The sequence below is a fragment of the Hyaena hyaena genome, unplaced genomic scaffold, assembly GCF_003009895.1.
Source record: "Hyaena hyaena isolate Hyena2069 unplaced genomic scaffold, ASM300989v1 scaffold_414, whole genome shotgun sequence".
Taxonomy (NCBI): domain Eukaryota; kingdom Metazoa; phylum Chordata; class Mammalia; order Carnivora; family Hyaenidae; genus Hyaena; species Hyaena hyaena.
In genome coordinates, this window is record NW_024081044.1 from 1,036,935 (window position 1) to 1,056,964 (window position 20,030).

Below are 20,030 nucleotides of genomic sequence, written 5' to 3' on the forward strand. Positions count from 1 at the left end.
AGGCTCTGTGCTGGCAGCTCGGAGCCTGGAGCCTGCTTTGGATTCTGTGTCTCCCTCTCTCTCTGCTCCTCCCCCACTAGTGCTCTGTCTCTCTGTGTCAAAAATAAATAAGCATTTAAAAAAAATTTTAAAAACCACTTCCCACTTCAGAAACTGAAATCATGGTCTTCAAACTCGTTTAAATAAATGGAACCCTTTCCACCAGATAAATCTTATCTTTAAATACAACTTTTAGAATCATTTTGGATTTATAGCAAGTTTGCGTGCAGAGGGGGTACAGAGGTTTCCTGTCTATGCCTCCCCAGTTTCCCCAATGTTACCCTCAGACATTACCCCCGTACCTTGGTCAAAACTAAGAAATTAAGGGCACCTGGGTGGCTCAGTCGGTTAAGCATCCGACTTCGGTTCAGGTCATGATCTTGTGGTTCGTGGGTTCGAGCCCTGCGTCAGGCTCTGTGCTGACAGCTAGCTCAGAGCCTGGAGCCTGTTTCAGATTCTGTGTCTCCCTCTCTCTCTGACCCTCCCCTGTTCGTGCTCTCTCTCTCTCTTTCTCTCAGAAATAAACAAAACATAAAAATTTTTTTTTAAAACTAAGAAATTAACCTTAGCGCATTACTGTTAACTGAACTTTTGAAATGTTACTTGAATCCCAGTATGTAAAGCAATAAAAAAGGAGGTTTGAGGCAGAAAACGACTTTCCAGAAAGTTCTACCTTCCTGGTCCACACTTCACTTCCCCTTGCCCTTGAGGTGGCTCCTGAGGCATCTCTGAGGAACCCACTTTGAACACACTAACCTTAAGACAAAAGACAGACTCTGCCGTGGCCACACTGCCTGAGCCCTAGCCTTCTTTCTCATTATTCTCCTTCATTCAGTCATTCAACAAACGTTTATGGAATATCTGCTGTGTCCAATGCAGTTTCCCAGGTGCCAGGAACACAATACAGACTAGTTTCCAGAAGTCATGAGGCTGGTAATCTAGCAGAAGAGAGAGGTACCATGGACAGTAAACTTAAATGAAACGCATAGTAAATAAATCATGGTGAGTGCCATGCTGAGAAATACAGCCATCAGGGAGCAGAGGGAACATTCGGGTAAGAGATGCAATTTTAAACAGGATGGGCAGGGAGGCCCTGAGTGAGGAAGTAAAAGGATTATTCTGCTTGCCGAAGAGTCAGGAATAGACTGGGGGGGGGGGGGGGGCACCCATCACTTGAGAGTCCAACTCTTGATTTTGGCTTAGCTCACGATCCCAGGGTTGTGGGATCGAGTCCGGTGTCAGGCCCTGCACTGAGTGTGCAGCCTGCTTGGGATTCTCTCTCTCCCCCTCCCTCTCCCCCTCCCCCATGTGTGTGCGTGCACATGTGTGCTCTCTCTAAAATAAAAATAACTTTTTTTAAAAAAAGAATAGACAAAAGGGATTGTGGATAATGGACTGTGGAGATGGGCACACTATTTGGGAGGTGACTAAGATGATGGATTTGCCATAGAATATGATAGGCAGGGGGCTTGGGGTGTGTGTGTGCAGATTAGGAACCCAGCTCTGGTCCTGCTAAGTTTTCTGTGCTGGCGTTGGCCAATGAGCATTGGGAGTCCGAGGTTCAGGAAGAGAAGACAGGGCTGGAGATACGAATGTGAGGGTCATCAGCCTGTCAAGGTTATTTTTGGCTGTGACATTGGATAAGGGAGTAGACTTAAAAGGCACCAAGCAGGGAGCAGGAGTTGGCTCCCCCATCATTAAAGAGGCTGTGGGGAGATGAGGAGGAGATAGCAGAGGAGAGGGAAACGGAGCAGAGGAGGGGAGTGCGGGTCCTGGATGCCGGGGGACGGAAGTGTGAAGGCGTTTTGAGTAGGACGGAATGACCAATACTGTCAGCCTGTCAGCCGAGGCCAGTGGGCTGATTCACATGAGAAATGAGGATCGACTCATGGGTTTAAGCAGGATGGAGGTCGTTGGTGGTCCCGGCCAAAGCTGCTTTGAGGAGCGGGGGAAGCAGAGGCCGCTGGAGGGATTCCCAGGGGTCCTTTTGAAGAGTTTTGCCGGGAAGGGTAGAGGGGGAGAGATGAGGGTGCTTGCTGGTGGGGAATGCGGGGTTCAGGGGTTTTCTTTTCCGAAGGAAAGAGGTCAGACAGATTTGATGCTGATGGAAAGAGCCCAGTAGGAAGGAGGAAGACAGCGATGCCAGAGAGGAAGGCGAGGGTTGGCGGGAGGGAAAGCGCTCGGTGGACCGGAAGGGATGACCATGACTTTGGTGTGGAGGGTACCCAGGTCGTCTGCAGACACCCGAGAGAGGACACCGCCTCTGGGTGGGGAGCTGGGGCTGGGGAGGAAGGCGGGAAGTTCTACTCTAGTCCTCTGTTCTTACGATTTATCAAGGAAGGTTCACGAGCAGCAAAGTCTAGTCCGCTCAGTAATTGTTTGTGGGGTGTGGCCACGCATGCGCACGTGGGGTTGGTAGCCGGGCCACCTCAGATGTCAGCCAGGGGCAACGTTCACTTATCCCCCCTCTCCCCCCGCCGTCTCCCCTCACCTCATCTTCCACCTGCTGGAATTTAAGTCTTTAGATCCCCCTACCCCAGAACTCTCTTTACCGCCCCCCGCACCGTGATCCTATCCCCACCCCCAAGGCCAGCAGTCTTATCTATCACGTTGGGGGGGGGGGGCAAAGTTCCAAAGAGTCAAGATTGTATCAATGGGCCCGTCTCCGTGGCAACAGTCATGAATGAGCCGAGCAGGGTAACCCTGGAGATGGTGTGAATGAGAAGTGGTCCGTTGCTATAGAGACGCGCTGAATGGAAAGCCCCCCCCACCCCCCCTGGCGGGGATACGTCACTGCGTCACTGCGTCAGAACAGTCAGCGCGGAGTCGGCGGGCCTATTTTCAACCCGGAGTTACAAAAATACCTTCTGAGAAAGCTCACGACCCACCTCGCTCCTCTTCTGTGCCTCCCACTCCTTCTTTACCCTTCCTCCTCCCCCCCACCCCCACTTCCCCGGCTCCCCAGGCCTCCTCCCAGCCCCTCGAGGACACTCCGGAGACCACCTCCTCGCCACCCGCCTCCTTTCACCGACTGCTGTCTAACCTTTCGACGCCAACAGCATCCTCGAGGCCGTGAGCTGATGAAAAGAACGCCGACTACATTTGGGGGGGGGGGTAAGAACAGCCCATAAATTGGACCCACTCAAGCTCCCGTCTGTGAAAGTTACCTCGTTGGTTAGACCTGTTTTTTCTCCTTTGGGAAACTGACCAAATAGCCGGCGCGGGGCACTGCGGTCCGACATTGAACATCACTTAGCGCCACACGGCAGCCGTAGACACTAATCCTTGCGTTTGCCTCCGTGGGGAGATTCCGAGAGGCTTGGACGTAGGTGTGCGGAGAAAACTTACCTTCCGCAGTTAAATGCTGTGTTTTCCTGAACTGCATGCTACGTGTGTGCATTATCGTCCCCAAACCTGGCGGAAAATGGTCGTAGTCTTAGTCTGTTCAGGCTGCTAGAAGCAAATACCTAGATTGGGGTTGGGGGGTGGCTTACGTGAGACTGGGAAATCCAGGAGCAAAGCACTAGCAGATTCCGTGTCTGGCAAGAGCCCTCTTCCTGGTTCACAGAGGGCTGTCTTTTCACTGGGCCCTCACGTGGGGCAAGGAAGTTTTGAGGGTCTCTCTGCCCCCAGGACTGAATCCCTTCCCAAAGGCCCCACCTCCAACTACCATCACATGGAGCAGGGGAAGGCAGGGGCGGGGGGGAGGGGGTGTCAGGATTTAGAAAAACGTAAGTGGGCAAAATATATTCCGGATGAGACAAAGGAGGCGCAGAGAAGTTAAGTGACCCACCCAAGCGGCAGAGCCGATGTTCAAGATCAGGCGATCTGGATGCAGCGTCTATGCAGAAAAAACGGACTGTGGCTGGAGCTGCACACATTGTGTGTGAGTGTGTGCACGCGTGTGTACATGTGCTTGTGTGCCAGAAGAGGAGAGTGGGAGAAGAAGAATGTGTAGAAGGTCAGTGGGGCACCGGGACTTCAGCCTGAAAACACAAGGCAGCCATGGAAGGAATCAGACAGCAGATGGATATGATCCGATCTTTATATATTCTTCAAGGGTAATTTGCTTTGGGCAGAGAAGGAGGAGGGAGAATCCCAAGCAGGCTCTGTGCTGTCAGCATGGAGCCCAGCACGGGGCTCGATCCCACAAACCATGAGATCATGAGCCAAAACCAAGAGTCAGATGTTTAACCGACAGAGCCACCCAGCTGTCCCCAGATCGTTATATAGAAGGGCCACCTTGGCTGCAATGTGTTGTTGGCCAGAATGCAAGCGAATATAAGGGACTCCCTCTGACGAGGTACAGGTATGTCTACCCACCCTGTCTGCCCAGCACAGGTATCAAGGGACAGATTGAACGTGGCCAGGTTGAGCGGCCCTACTCAGAGGTGGGACAGTGGATATGGAGTGTATCAGCCTCTGTTCCTGGCCGAGCCCTAAACTGAAGCTGCCTCACTAATGTAGGGATCAGTTTCCCCGCTTTGTACAGCTGCCTTGTAGCAAGAGTGTCCACCCAGTGGTGCTGGTGTGGGTAGTGAGAGAGGAAGGCGGTGTAGGTGGATCCTGACCGTGCGGCCTTGGCCAAGTCAGCCAACCGCTCTGTGCCTCAGTTTCCTTATCTATAAAATGGGGCCGGCAATAGCCTCAGGGGGTTGCAGCATCATTGTCATGTGAGGATGGCGAGGATCCCACGTGACCAGACCACCTGAGCTCAAATCAGCTCCCTCTTTTGCAAGCTGTGTAACTTGGGGCAGGTTCCTGACCCTCTCTGGGCCTCACTTGTTTCATTTGTGCAGTGGGGGTGATAATACTCCCACTTCCTAGAGTTCTGAAGAGAATTAACTGATAGAATCCATGGAACGCTCTGAGAACAGTGCTTGGCTCCTTCTAAGTGGTCCGTAAACATCAGAGACTATTCATGACAGTAATAATAACGCCTTTATATCCCCTCCATCACCAGCACTACTACTAAGGGCCTCCCTCTCCCTGCCCTGTGTTTTGTCAGTTTTCTCGAATGGAAGTCCACACGTGTCCCCTCAGGTGGCCACATTTAGCGGCAGCGCCGTTAGCTCATTTCTCGAAAGCGCTTTAGAGCTGCACAGGTGGGGCACCCCGAGGGGCTCAGTAAGTTGAGGGTCTGACTTCGGCTCAGGTCATGATCTCACTGTTGTGGGTTCGAGCCTCGCGTGGGGCTCTGTGCTGACAACTCAGAGCCTGGAGCCTGTTTCAGATTCTGTGTCTCCCTCTCTGCCCCTTCCTTACTCTGTGCTCTGTCTCCGTCTCTCAAAAATTGAGTGTAAAAAAAAAAAAAAAAAGAGCTGCACGTGCGTCACAGATTGGAACCATCTCTGGGCTTGTATGACATCGAAGCCAACATGAGATCCTCTGCTCGGCAGGTGGAGCACAGTGGCATAGAGCCCTCTCGCTTTCTCCCTCGACCCCCTTTGCTTTGGCCTTGGCCACCTCCTGTCCTGTTTGAGTCAGCCCGGGCTACTTGCTTTCTGCTTCCTTGAGCGAGGACATCCTCCCGATGGACTTCCTGTTGCCGTTATTTCAGCACCGAGAAGCTTGTCCGCAAAATTAGCAGGAGCCCGAAAGCCAATGTTGTTAGCTCTTCAGGCTCCCAGCACACGTTTCTGCAGGTGCTGGAAGCCTGCATACGGTGCGGGGCTCAGCTCTGCCCCCAGGTGGCCTGCCCACGGCCCTGCACCTTGCGCAGGAACTGTGATCCTCATTCCTTTCACAAGAGCCTTACTGTGCGCATGTGCACGTATGCACATTTGCGTGTGTGCTTATATGCGGGTGCCTGCGTAGCACTTCTGAGCACTTGGCAAATATCAACATAGCTCATCCTCCCAACAGCCTATTTTGTGGATGGTAAGACTGACACAGGTTAAGCTACTGGCCCCAGGGCCACAGCTGCTGAGTGAAGGAGCCAGGATTCATCACATGCACCTCTCCATCCTTGTCACAGCCACCAAGCCACAATTCTGTGAGCCTCTCTGTGTTCACACACCGAAGACAAGCCGATGTATACTTTCCAAACAAAATTAAATGAATATCTTCGCTTTAAGATCCCCTTACATGTGTCCGGGATTAGTCAACTCTCTGATGGGGGCTCGAATGAAACAAATCCCAGAAGACCTAGACCCAGGGACGGATGGCCCAGGTTCAAATCCTGGCTCTCCCCCTGCCTTCTCTGAACTTATTTTTTTGTGTGGAGTGGGGATAACGATAGTCTCCCCTTTGCTAAACTGCCGTGAGTGCTCGAGGTGGGTTTATATGCGTAATAGGACTTTTTGAGCACAGAGCAAGCGCTTGACTCAAATTAATCCCTGCCTATTTACCTATCCGTTGACTTATTGAGCAGTTAGTATTTGCCAGGCCGTGTTCTTGCTGACGTGGAGACCTGTGACCTTATGGTCTATCAGGGTAGGGGTCACAAACAGTAATGGGGTGCTGGGAGCTCAAAGGTGCTATGGGAAGACAGTACAGTCACAGTCGGGTCAGGAAGTCGGCAGTGTTGGGTTCGATGGGGTAGTCAGAGTAGGTCGTACTGGGAAGGTGACATTGAGACATTTGAGCAGACTACCAGGGTGTTGGCACGTATTACTACCATTTCGGAGGCACTAATATGAATTTGAATTTAATGTGCCGCAGGTCTCCCTCCCCCTCTTTAATTGGCCTGAGATCCAAAACTTGGCTAAGGAAAGCTCACGGATCTTTATTAAGGGATCCTGGCCCGGGGAACCCATCCCCTTCTCCATCCCTCTTGGGAGGAGGGACTTTCTCTCCTGCCTGTTCTTGCCAGATCATGGGGAAGGTATGAAAGGAGGGAATCAGAGTCATGTTGAAGCTTCTCAGATGGTGAGGACAGGATGGAGAAAAACAGCCACCCTGAGAGAACAGACTGTATGAGTGAACACCAGCTGCTGTAACAGATAAAACAAAACTCTCTGGCTTAAGGACATACACGAGAGAAAAATAAACTTCTAAAGTGCAGTGGGTAAGGGACAGTATATGGTGCATGGGTAGGAGGCCCACATATGGCCTTGCTCCGCACAGTCGCTCAGGGATCCAGGGTGACGGAGGCTTTGCCTTTCTCAGCATGCAACTGCCAAGCTTGCTGGAAGAGTCTGCTCCCAGGCATCAGTTTGGGGGCAAGGGAGAGTGGAGTGGGGACAAGGGAGACATATTTGTGGGCGTGACCAGGAAGGGATGACCCTCCCTTCTGACCCCATTCCATTGGCCAGAATGTAGTCACATGGCCCCCCCTAGATGCAAGGGAAACTGGGAAATGTAGTTCCTGACCTGCAGCCATTCCCCAGCCAATGCTGTGGAAGGAGAATGTGAATCTTCATTCAGCACTCCATACTTGTACCACGTTTGTACCAAGAATTCAGTCCACTTCCTACGCACCCTCCAACTCACTGTGTACCAGGCACTGTTCTAAGTACTTTGCACATATCAACCCATTTCATGCAACATCCCTATTCAGTGGGCACTATTATTAGCCACACTTACAGGTGATTAAAAAAAAACCAAAACCCTGAAGCCCAGAATAGTTATGTAACTGGCCCAAGATCACACAGCAAGGAAGTGGCAGAGTTGGAATTAGAATCCAGGCAGTCTGGCTAGGAGGCTCGAGCTTAGTATAAATTTATTATAGTCAGAAGGAGGCAGAGGGGCCCAAAAGACCTAATGTACTTTTTTGGTCACTAAGAAATTGGTCACATGTAAAAATGAGTTCTGACTCCAGATATCTCACCCCAATGGGTCCACAGCCTTTATCGATCAGGTTCTAGATCACAGTTTCTCGGCCACAGTACCTTTGACATTTAGGGAGATCATTCTTTTGTGTTCTATACATTGTAGGATCTTAGCAGCCCTGGCCACCACCCACCACAGCCTGTAGCACCCCCCCCACCCCCTCATGACAATAAAAAATGTCTCCAGACACTTCCATATGTCCTCAGGGAGATGAAATTACCCCTGGTTGAGAGCCACCGTTCTCCATTGTTAAATGTTATCCTACAATATGGTGCAAGTTGAAGACAGACGGGATTGAAATTGCCGACCTCATAAAAACAAAAAATGCAGGGTTTCATAAAGCTGGTGGTGGCAAACTGCTGAAATCACAGCCTGAGACATTAAGGGACGGGACCTGGACAGTGTGCCTCTGGTTAAAAATGAATAAGCACAAGATTCCACCAACTCTTTAAAGGAAATGTTCGAATATCAAAGGGGTCAAGACAGGGGCAATTGGTGGAACCCCTGGGGAATTTCAAAGTAAAACGAATCCTCTTGAAAATGTGTGGTGCAGAAGTCAGACGTGTGTTATGTGCCATGGGGCCGTTTTGTGGAGGAAATCACCGTGCGCACACACGTAACGTATCGCTGCGTGAGTGTGGTGTGCCGGGTGCTGGCCTCGGGGGCGAGGCACGAGTTCCTGGGTTATGCTTTTGTAATGAATACCATCACGGCTCACTTCTAGTGGGTACTTGCTTCTTCATCTTCCCCACGCTGGGAGCAGGATCTTTGCTGCCCCATTTCACAGATGAGGAAACCGAGACTCAGAAAGACAGACTAGCTCTCCCAGGAATTGGCAGAGCCAGGATGCAGGCCGAGCCTGGCTCTAGGTGCCGTATGCCTTCAGGTAGCAGGCTCCGTGGCTGCCCTGATCCTGAGGGGCTCCCACTTCTGGAATCTTCCATGTGCTCCCCACAGCCCTTCCTGGCTGGCTAGAGGCAACATGGCCCCCCGCTCTTCCGTGAGCTCACAAAATGTGATCACAGTTTGTGAATTCACAGGGGAGCGCGGGGCTTTGGGGGAAAGATAGAGGCTTGAGGTGGGTGAGGAACCTCCCTTTGTCTAAAGGAAGCAAGGAAGGAGATTGTTGGGGTTCAGGTAGAGCTCAGGGTGCCAGGAGTCTGTGGAAAACCAGAAACTGAGTCAGGCGCCCTGGAAGGAGTGGCTGCCGCCTTGGGCCCCGAGCTTGAAGACTTGTTTTCCGCTAAAGACAAAGTACGAAGTGACTCAGGTCTGCTCTGCTCCTGCTCCCCCTCCACTCCCCAGCCCTGCTTTCTTTCCCTTCTCACTTTTGGATCCGGACTTCTGCTGACTCATCTCTCTGAGCAAGGAAGGAGGGAGGAAGTGGGGATTGTTCATTGACCACTTTCGTTTCTTCAGTGACTCAGCTGTGATTCACATTTTAATTAATGGGGAGAAGGACCCAATAGGCGTGTGTCCAATCGCCCCTATATCCCAAGGCTGCTTGTCATGAGAATACCCCCAAATGTGGGATCCCCTGAATTTAAGTATGGTTTGTTCCCTCCGTGAGTCCTGAGGACTCCTCCAGGTTCTCTGAGTTCTGGCTTCCTCGTGGGGGGCCCCGATCTAGAGGCACCTGCTCCAACCCCCCCCCCCCCCCCCCCCCCCCCCCCCCCCCCCCCCCCCCCCCGCCCAGCCACCAAAGCAGCGGGTCTAATTCCCGCAGAGTTAGTCTGAGGTCAGGACAAAAAACAGAGTCTTGAGCCCTCCTGGGACAGCAGAAGGATCATAGGAGTGGAATAGCATTTCCTGAGTTGGTCTTTGGCTGTAATCCCAGGCTCAAGCCCTGCCTCTCCCCGCCCCACCCCCTACCTCGGGGCCTGAAATGTGTCAGACCTGATTACAGGGGCAGTGTCAGAGTAAGCCAACAAGAAATGCCCAAATCATCGTGACCACTGCTTCCTGAGGGTTTTACTATGCGTCAGGCGGCATGCTCAGCCCTGTTCATGAATGGTCACGGTGAATCCTCCCTCTGTCCACAAAAAGAAAGAAAAAGCTCTTCTGTCATTCTCTTTCCTCCCTGTTTGGAAACTGAGGCTTGGGAATTTGCCCAAAGTAGACCGTCAGTAGATAATTGGTCAGGGCACAGACCCAGCCCGTTTCCACTCTGCCATGCTCTCCTGTCTTCCACTCAGCTGAAAAGAAACATCGAAGCTGACGGCTTATTCAACAAAGACCTACTTATGGGGTCTACCACGTACTAAGGGTCCACCAGGGAATAGGAAACAGATCTGTGGCCTCATGGAGCTGACATTTCAGCTGCACAGGTGTAGTAGTCACTGTGTATTAGATGAGATACTAGTAAGTGTATGGGGTAAGTGCTTGCTGCTGTCACGAAGAATCCCCCAAATGTGTAAGGGCTCAAACACAATAGAAGTTAGTGCCCACACACACCAGGTCCAAAATAGGACCCTTGAACAGTGTGCAGCTCTCTCCTCCAACCAGGGACAGGGAATCCCAGGTTCCTTCCATATCGTGGCTCCTTATCTTCAACCCGGGGCTTCCAAGGTCTCTGTGCTCCTTATCATGAAGCCACAAAAGAGAAAAGAGTGGATGAGGGCCCCCAGGAAATGTTTCTGGGCCAGGCCTGGAAGCAGCCCACAGGGCTTCCGCTCTCCTTTCATTGGCCAGAGCTTAGTTACAGAGCCACACGCCTACCGGCAAGGCTGGGAAGCATGGTCCGCCTCAGTGCCCAGGAAGAAGAGACAGAGAGTAATGGGAACTGAACTCCACATCTCCTCGGATGTCCCCTGGCGGAACCCGCCTCAGGACAGGTTTTGGACACCACCTCCTCTGTTTCTTAAGCTCCCTGCCCTGAAGAATTGTTCCTGCTTTGCCATGCGGTGAGGCAAGAACCTGGTAGACTGTCTTTCTCCCAACTTGAAGGCTTATTTGGAAAAGGTAACAGAGTACCCCTGCCCCTGGAGGCGAAGAGACCTGGAATCAAATCCTGCTTCTATAGAGACCTTTGTTTTAGAAACTGTGGGATTTGGGAACCCTCAGATGGGCAGCCTTCATGGGTCATCCATTCTACCCACCTTTTATCAGTCAAGGTCTCCACAGGAAACGAAATTCACCCACCAGATGGTTTCAAATGAAGAACGGGTGATTAAGAACTCTTTAAAGTGGCAGGTGCAGGTAAAGGAAACAGGTAGGGGATGTTGAGATCCCGTGAGGCAAGCCATTGCTTTTGTGACATTTTTGGGACTCAGCTGAGGCATGGCCACACAGGAAGGTGTAGGCTCAGAACCAGGGAGGTAGCATGGAAGAAATACTCCAGCCTCTCTCCTTTATCTTCTGCTGGTGCCTCCCATTGGCCAAACCCAAGCGGGAACCAGAGCAAAGTATTCTGGGAGTTGTAGTCCACAGGGCTCAATCGCACAGAGCACAGCACAAGCTGGAGAGTCGACCTGGGGAGCAAGTGGGGAATAATAAGCACACACCAGCATGTGACCGACTGCATACCTTCGTTTATGTAATCTACTCTATAATATAGCTGCAGAGTTACACAATACAGCACAGTAGGTACTAGCCACACGTGGCTGTTGGCTGCCATCTTGGACAGCTCAGAAGAAAACATTTCCACCATCACAGCAAGGTTCTGAGGTCACCTGAGCCCCTGAAGGTTATGGGATGGAAGAGAAAGGAGTCTGGGGTGAGGCTGGACAGTGAAGGAGGCAGTTTGGAAGGCAGGCAGAGTTATGGATCCGTGGGGAGGAGGTTCTCTGGACAAGGAGCAGAGGGAGGAGCAGGAGGTTGAGGGAGCCTCTTTGCTGGGATGGAGGTTTACCCCACGGGGCAGAGTAGAGTCAGAATTCAGTTCACTGACACTCAGGGGTGTGTGATCTCAGACAAGACACCTGGCCTCTTAGAACCTTGGTTTGCTCATCAATGAAGTGGGTGTCTGCCCACCTCCCATGATGACGGCGCCTGTGATCGGGGCGATGAGAAAGTAAAACTGTATGAAGTGTTAAGTCTTGCCATTTTGGGAAATGATCGCTGAGGTTAGAATGGGCCCAAGAGGACCAGCAAGGAGGGTGTCGTGCCTTCCTGCCCAGTGATTCTTATTTGGATCTTCAGTATCCTTCAGCATTTCTTCATTTATAGTCACTGCCTTATTAAATTCCCCTCATATCTGCTTCCAATCTTTTCCTGATTCCTTGAGATCTGGCCCAGTTCTTCGTAAGACGCTGGCGGTCACTTTAATAAATTCCCTTCCTTTCAGTTTTCCTCAAGGTCATCCTCTTTTTTATTTTTCTCCTCTGTCATGGAGAAATCCACATCCCTTCGCTTTTCCAAGCCTGGGAAGCGTTGCAGAGTAATTAGAAATGTAAGGGAGCTGGTATCAAAACCCAGCTCGGCCATGTACCAGCTGTGTGGGCTTGGAGTGGCGACTCAACCTCTCTGATCGGGAAAGTAGAAGGAATGACCGGCCCCACTTCGTGGAGTCATCACGGGGATTGATGAAAACAACGCTCATTGCCTGGCCCACAGCCACCACTTTCGTAAACGTTACCTTCTTTCTAATCCTGCTTTTTTAGAACTTGATATTGAAGTAGAACATACATGCAGAGAAGCACACAGACACGGCTACGGCCTGAGTAATTTCCCAACACTGAACACGCTCGTTGTCACCAGCACCCAAATCAAGAAATGGATTGTCCCCAACCTCCGGACACCTCCTCGTCCCCCTCCAGTCGCCCCACCCTGACACGGAACTGCGTGGATTAGTGTCACTTATGTTTGACTTGTGAACACATGGGATCCCATGGCACACTCCCATTGGCTCCCTTCCTGTGCTGCTGTGTGTGCGAGCTGGGCCAAAGTTCACGGTCATGGCCACGTGCGCTGCTCGGGAGACCGGGATGTGGGTGTCCTGCACTTCGCAGCTCTCGTGGAGAAAACTGCTTGTCTTTGGCGGGAGGTATTCCTAGGACAGGGGTGTCTGGGTCGTAGGGAGGAGTCGCTTTTGTGGACACCGTCGTAAGCTGAGACCAGCCTGAGAGCTGAGTTTTTTGTTTTTATTTTGATCTGGGAGTGCCTCTCCCTCAGGAAGTGCCTACTATGTGTCTGGGAATTAAATGGGAAACATTCCTCGTCCGTTTCCTCGAGCGCTTTACTCCATCAAATGTCTCATTTGAAAACCTTCAGGCTCTCCTTCTGCACTGACTCTGTGCCCTTTGCTTGCAAACTTGGACAGATTTCCTCTAGCTCTCCTCCCCACCCCCCCACCCCCAACTCCAGTGTCTCAGGGACCCATTTCTCTCCCACCTCCTTCAGCCCTGCAATCAGCAAGGGATCAGGATCAGGACAGTGCCCTTCCACGGGCCCACCGCCTGCTCATCCCCAAACCCACCTGTCTCCGGTCACCATCATCCCCTTCTCGTCCCCGGCAAACTCGCCCCCCTCTGGAGCTCCCAGCTTTTCTAGAATCACTTAACCTCTCTCCTTTTGGGGTTTTTACATCTGCTCTTGCTCCTTTTTTTTTTTTTTCTTTTTTTAAGAAAACACTGCACTTTAAGAAAGCTTCAGGAATCACCCAAAATAGAAACGTGTCCTTTTGTGTAATCCTCTACTTTAGAAGGCAAATAAGTACAAGAAAGACTCCATGCAAAGGTTAAGGTGCTTGAGAGGGACCTTGTGTGAGTGGTAAGAACTTCACATTAACGGGGGGAAAGGAGAATATCTGTGTGGCCTGGGGCGGGGGAAGGGGTTCTTAAACAGAGCTTTAAAAGCACAAACTCTAAGACAGTAGTAATAATAATAATAATAAAAATAATTGATTAGATAAAAAGTAAGATGTTCTGTTCAAATAAAGACATAATGGGGACAGTTTAGGACCCAAACTGCCCACATTCAGATCTCGCTTTACTGTTTCCTGTGAATCCACGGACAAGTTGCCCAACCTCTCTGTGCCTCAGTTTCCTCACCACTAAAATGGAAAGAATGGTATCTACCTATGGGGTTGCTAGGAGTTTTAAATGAGTTAATATTTATAAATCATATAGACTAGCACCTGGTGCATGGGAAGAACTAGAGTGGTATTTGTAAACAGTGCATAGAATGATAGAAAAATAACTGACCAGAGACTAGTATCTAATTGCTTTGCGTTAGGCTGCCCACCAGACACATGCAGTATTAAATGTAAATGAATTAAAAGTAAATACAATTTAAAATTCAGTTCCTTGGGGGTGCCTGGGTGGCTCAGTCTGTTAAGCTAAGTGTCTGACTTCGGCTCTAGTCATGATCTCGTGGCTCATGAGTTCGAGCCCCACATCGGGCTCTGCACTGACAGCGGGGAGCCTGCTTGGGGTTCTGTCTCTCTGCCCCGTTCCCATTCACACACAAGGTCTCTCTCTCCCTCTTTCTTTCTCAAAATAAATAAACTTTGAAAAGTAGGGCTCCTTGGCAGCTCAGTCAGTTAAGTGTCCGACTTCGGCTCAGGTCATGATCTCATGGCTCGTGGGTTCGAGCCCAGCATTGGGCTGTGCTGACAGCTCAGAGCCTAGAGCCTGCTCGGATTCGGTGTCTCCTCTCTCTGCTCCTCCCCACTCATGCTCTGTCTCTGTCTCTCTCTCTCTGTCTCAAAATATTTTTAAAAAGAGCGAGAGAATATTAAAATTCAGTTCCTCACACCAGCCACATTTCCAGTGTCCATAGCTGCATGTGGCCAACGGCCACCATCTTGGGCAGCACCGATCAGAACTATACAAGGCAGTGTCTGCAAGTCAACAAGAATAACGCATAACCCCAACAGGAAAAGAGGCCAAAAAAAAAAATACATATATATATATATATGATCAGGGACATTAGAGAAGAGATGTCTGAAAGGCTAATCAGTATGTGGCGTGGTACCCCAAATCATTTATAATCAGAAAGATGACCACGAAAGCAGCGAGTATTTTCGTATGCCTCTCAGAGTGGAAAAAGTCAGCAAGGTGGCTAAGCCAAGGGGACTCTTGAGACTCCTGCCCCGCCCCCTGTGGGCGTGGCCTGGGCGGAGCGAAGCGGGGCAATTCACACTCGGCCAGCAGTTAAGCTCCCAGGCACACATCCCGGGGAGATTTTCACTCCCGGGTGTGTCAAGCGGTGGTGCAAGCTCGTTCACTGCAACACCATCTGTGGAGGGCGAGCTGGGGGCCACCTGGCGTCCATCCCCAGGGAAGGGGAGTACGGCAGATGCGCCCCCCTGTCCCCGGAGCCCTAGGCCCAGTGAGAGCTCCGGAATGGCACGTCTAACAGACCACCCAGGATGGGGCTTCAAAACCTGATTCTGGGTGAAAACCGGAAACCACAGACCATGCTTGACTTCGTGCCGTCAGTGTAAGTTAAAAATACAAGCCCTCAAAATAAAGCACATGTTTTGCAGGAATGCACTCCAGTAAGACCAAATTAAACGTGATATCGGTTCTCTCTTGGGAGAGACGAATGAAAGTAGGGTTTGGGGGTGCAAGGGAATGAATGGATGAGTGAGCCAATGGGCAAATGAACAGAGAGGGGCAGTCACTGCCCAGACCAAAGGTACAAATAAATAAATACGCCGTGAACTCAGGAGAGCCATTAACTTGACTCTCTCTGTTTGAAGATTTCTTTTAAAGGAATTTTAGAAATACTTTTTCTAAGAGGAGGTAAAAGCCAAGTGATATAAAAATAAACTTGAAGAGGATTTGCACAATCTATGAATGGCAAGAATATAGACTGCATGAGAAGCAGTTCTGCTTCAAGTACCCATCTCAGGAAGATTTGACCCTGTCTTTTGGGGCAGGTGTTTCTCCTAACCTGAGGTCAGGGGTCCATAGCGGTCCCCAGTCTCTCTCCTGCTTTCTGACCATGCTAACACCTCTTTTGTCCCTGTCCTCCACTCCTTCCCTCTCAGCTAGTAACCTCACTCTTTACCATGCGGTCTCTCCAGCCCCAGGGCCTTTGCACATGTTTCCCTCCTTGCCCACCTGACACATTATAGTTACACAAGTAATTATTGACATTCTGGCCTGCAGCCAGCGGAGAAAAATCTAGCTCCTTCCTATGCTCAGGTTGGTGGAGGAATGAGCTTGGCTGAAGTCCCAGGGGAGGTTAAGTGGGGTGGTGGAGTTCCCCAGGGGCAGCCCAGTGGAGGTGGCACAGCCCGACGCAAGAGCCAGGCAGCACACGTTAGCTGTGTGATTGTGGACAAGTAGCTCACACCCTGGGTCTTGGTTTTCCTCTTCATGGAAAGAGAGTAGAACCCTCACCTGGTAGAGATACTGGGGGGTAAAATGGAATAAAATGTAAAAGCACCAAGCAACCTGACAGAGGAAAAAAACGCAATGACTGTTGACTTTATCAATGGCTTAACTTCTTGGCACAAGAAGAAAAATGATAAAGACAAAAGCAAACATTTATGTAGGACTTACTAAATCACATAAACCCCCACACACATTGGGGTGAGTACTCTTGTCGTCCCCATTGTACAGCTCAGGAAACTGAGGAACAGAGAGTTGAGTGGCTTGCCCAAGGCCACACAGCTAGTTATTGGAGGAACGGGGATTTGAACCCAAGCTGCCTGGCTTGTATCCACTAGGAAGGATGGCTGTTGTCCATCCGCATTACAAGAAGTCGGGAGGCTGGGTGGCTCGTGGCAGGGTTGACTCCACAGCTCAGTGATGTCCCCAAGGGACCCTTTCCCGCTTTCCACTGTGACATCTTCAGCATAAGGGTTTTCCTGGTAACCTTTACCACTCGTGGTCCCAAGATGGCTACCTTGTTCCAAGATGTCTACACAGACGCATCCAGCCAGAGAGAAAGGAGGTGTCTCCTGTCATGTCACTCTTTTCAGGGGAAGAAAACTTTTCTCCAGAAGCTTCCAGCAGCTCCCAGCAGCCTCCTCGGAGCCTGTTAGCCACATGACTGGCTCATGTGACTAGAGCTCCCGTTGAAAGGATTCCTGGGAAAAAGACTTCCTACTGGGCATTTTCTTTTTTATTAAAATATTTTTTTTTAAATTTTATTTCTAGGAGAGAGAGAGAGAACGACAGCGTGAGCAGGGGAGGGTCAGAGAGAGAGGGAGTCACAGACTGAAACAGGCTCCAGGCTCTGAGCTGGCAGTCAGCACAGAGCCCGACGCGGGGCTCGAACCCACGAACCGCGAGATCATGACCCAAGCGAAAGTCGGACGCTTAACCGACTAAGCCACCCAGGCACCCCTCTACTGGGCATTTTCTGACTCTGTGACGGAAGACGGACTCCACTGGCACGGGAGGGGTAGGGTTGGCTAGTGGGCAGAGAACTGTCGGTTTCTTCCACGATCCTTTTCCTAGTTTAAGACAAGTCCTGTCTTCTACCCAGCCTTCTGTCTCTTCTAGAATATACTGTTATCGTTAGGCTTTCCTGCCTTGCACTTCTTCCCTGTTTATGCAAGAAGCATTTATTGAACACCTGCTGTGTGCCAGGCACAGTTTTAGGTCCTGGGGATACAGCTGTGAACAAAACAGATGAAAATCCCTGCCCTGGGGCGGGGGGTGGGGAGTGGACGTGCGAGAGTAGCGCCACCCAGTGGAACATTCTCCAGTGATGGAAATGCCGCTGTCGACATGTGGCTGGAGAGCACTTGAACTACGTCATTAGACATAGCTGCATTAGCAGCTGCGGGACTGAGTGTCTAACTTAATTATATATGTAAACAGCTATGTGTAAGTGCAACTAATGCGACTGAGGGATAAACATCTGATTTAATTTAGATTAAATTAAGGGAATATTTAAATAGCTGTGTGGGGCCAGTGGTTACCCTATCGGGCCGCTGGGCTCTAAAGGCCAAGGGGATACATTATCGTCATCTCTCTCTGGACACGTAAACGTATTCAGTGTCTCCCACCCTGAAAATCCTCTCTTCTCGTATCTGGGCTCTTGTTTCCGCTTCCTCTTCTCTCGTTCTCTCCAGCCACAAGCCCTCCCTTCCCCCCCCCCACAAGACTCCCCACTGACCTGATGGTCCTATCCTTTGCACCTGACTCCCCCCAGGGGTGGCCCTCCCTGCCGGCTCTCCATCCACCTCTGCGACTTCCTCTTTTTCACCAATCTCCTTCCTCAGCCACTTTGTCTCCTAAAATGTTGCTCTTCCCCAACATTCCACTGGGGGCCCTTGGCTTTTTTCGCTTTACCTATGTACTATGCTAGGACATCTGGTCTACCATGACCCTGTTTCCCACCACTCTTTTCTCATTCAGCAGATATTTATTGAGTACCTGGTAGGTCATAAAAGGTGCTACAGGTACTACAACACACACGCACACACAACACACACACAAACGCACAAATGATCTTTCTCTTTACGGTGCTCACATTCTAGAAGCGGAGGTGAATAATAAACACAGCTTACTAAACAATATAATCCTGGAGAGCAAAGAATCTCTTTAGCTAGAGGGGCCAGGGCGATCCTCTCTGAGCAGGTGAAATGTGACCTTTGAAGGATTTGCCATCAAGGCAGAGAGAGAGAGAGTGAAGGGGATGGGCATTTGCAGTAGAGAAATGGCCAAGGTCACATTCTTGGGGTGCACAGGAGTTTTCTTGTTGGAGGAACATAAGGTCAGGGTGGCCAGAGTGCGGTGGGATAGGGCAGCCAGTGGGTGTCAAGCCATGCAAGGTATGGTGATCCTGGTAGAGTTTGGGTTTTATGCTAAGCCTGATGGAAGCCAGTGGAAGGTTTTAACAAGGGAGTTAGAGAAGACTGGCATCTCAGACGCAACGTGTCCACAGCCCAGTCTTGATCTTCCTCCAAACCCACCATTTTCCAATCTCAATTGACTGCCACTCCATCCTTCAGGCTGTTCAGGGCAAACCCTACAATCATCTTGGGCTCCTCCCGCCCCCATCCCACCAGCTTAATCCTTCCATGGGAAGCCCTCGCGGCTGCCGTATTGTTCGCGGCACTTCCCACCTTCTGACATACCCTATGTTTTCCCATTGCCTCTCTGTTCATGGCGACATCCTTGGGCACCTAGAGTAGGCACTCAATAAACCTTTGTTGCATAAGTGAATGACCGTTGCTCAGGGGTTCATTCAGAACCAGGAAGCCCTTCTTCCCTTCTGTCTTGCCCACCGTGGTCCCCACCCCATCCAATAAGCCACGGGAGGTGAAGAACTGGGGTTCTGGAGTCCTGGGGTCCAGGCTTTGCGTTCTTGCTCAATGGTGTGTACCTCCATGCATTAGTAACCTCTCTGGGCTCTAGTTTCCTCTGGAAAATGGGACTCATCCTGGCGACTGCTGGGATGCAGGATTTGATGATCCCAGGCAAGCTCCCCGATACCCAGCAATCAATGGCAGCTATATTTAAATTGGGGCCTCCTTTGTACTCCCACTGCCTTTGTCCCAGTTCCAGCCGTCATTACGCTGGCCTGCTCTCCCCGCTCTTTCCTCGCTCTGCCTCCGTCACTGCCCATCTGTCCTGTCAGCTGTCAGCCCCGTCTTTACCACGCCAACCCTAATCACATCCCTCCCCTGCTCCGAAACCTTACATGACTCCCACTGTCCACACGGTAAGGCCCACCTCCTCGGCCTCCAAGTTCAGAGCCTCTGACACCAGCCCACCCATTTCTTCCCGCCAATGTCCTGAATGAATGAAAGGTCTGCCTCCGTGGGGCTTTCTTGGCCACAGAAGCCTTCCTTCTCCCCTTCCTCTACCTGCTCCCCTCCTAATCCTTTTCTCATTCCTCTGGGGCAGGGGATGGAAGATAGTGCATTTAGGTGCTAGTTGAGATTGCACCGGGCTGGAGGGAGGTCAGATTATGCGCATGTCTGAGGCCTGGACAGGTTAGGACAAAGGCCGTGCAATGAGAAAATGCAGGGCTAGGACTTAAATCCAGAGCTGAGCTTTCTTGTGCCGCCTCCTCCTCCCTCGCCTGCTGGCGGGGGCTACAGGGACTTGCGTTTGAACCTCGCCCACTCGCCAGGCCATCTGGGGGTGGGACTGAGTTCATCTCAGTGCCCCCATTGGGTCCCGCGTGGCCCCGCCCAGATGTGCCATGGCTCACCCGGAAGTGTGGCTCACCCGGAAGTTCCGCAGTTCCCAACTTCCGGCCTGGCGCCCGCTGTGGGGGATTTATTGTAATACAGGTCACGTCTCATCTCTCCAGCGTTCAGAACCTTCTGTGGCTCCCACGGCACTTGGAGAAGGAACCAGGCC

At 51.1% G+C, this 20,030-nt stretch overlaps 1 protein-coding gene across 3 annotated transcripts in view; it reads left to right on the plus strand.

Annotated features, from left to right (window-relative positions):
- The window catches only part of CACNA1A (calcium voltage-gated channel subunit alpha1 A), a 219,146-nt gene that overhangs the window by 71,732 nt on the left and 127,384 nt on the right, over positions 1-20,030 (plus strand). The gene's annotated exons all lie outside the window — the stretch shown is intronic.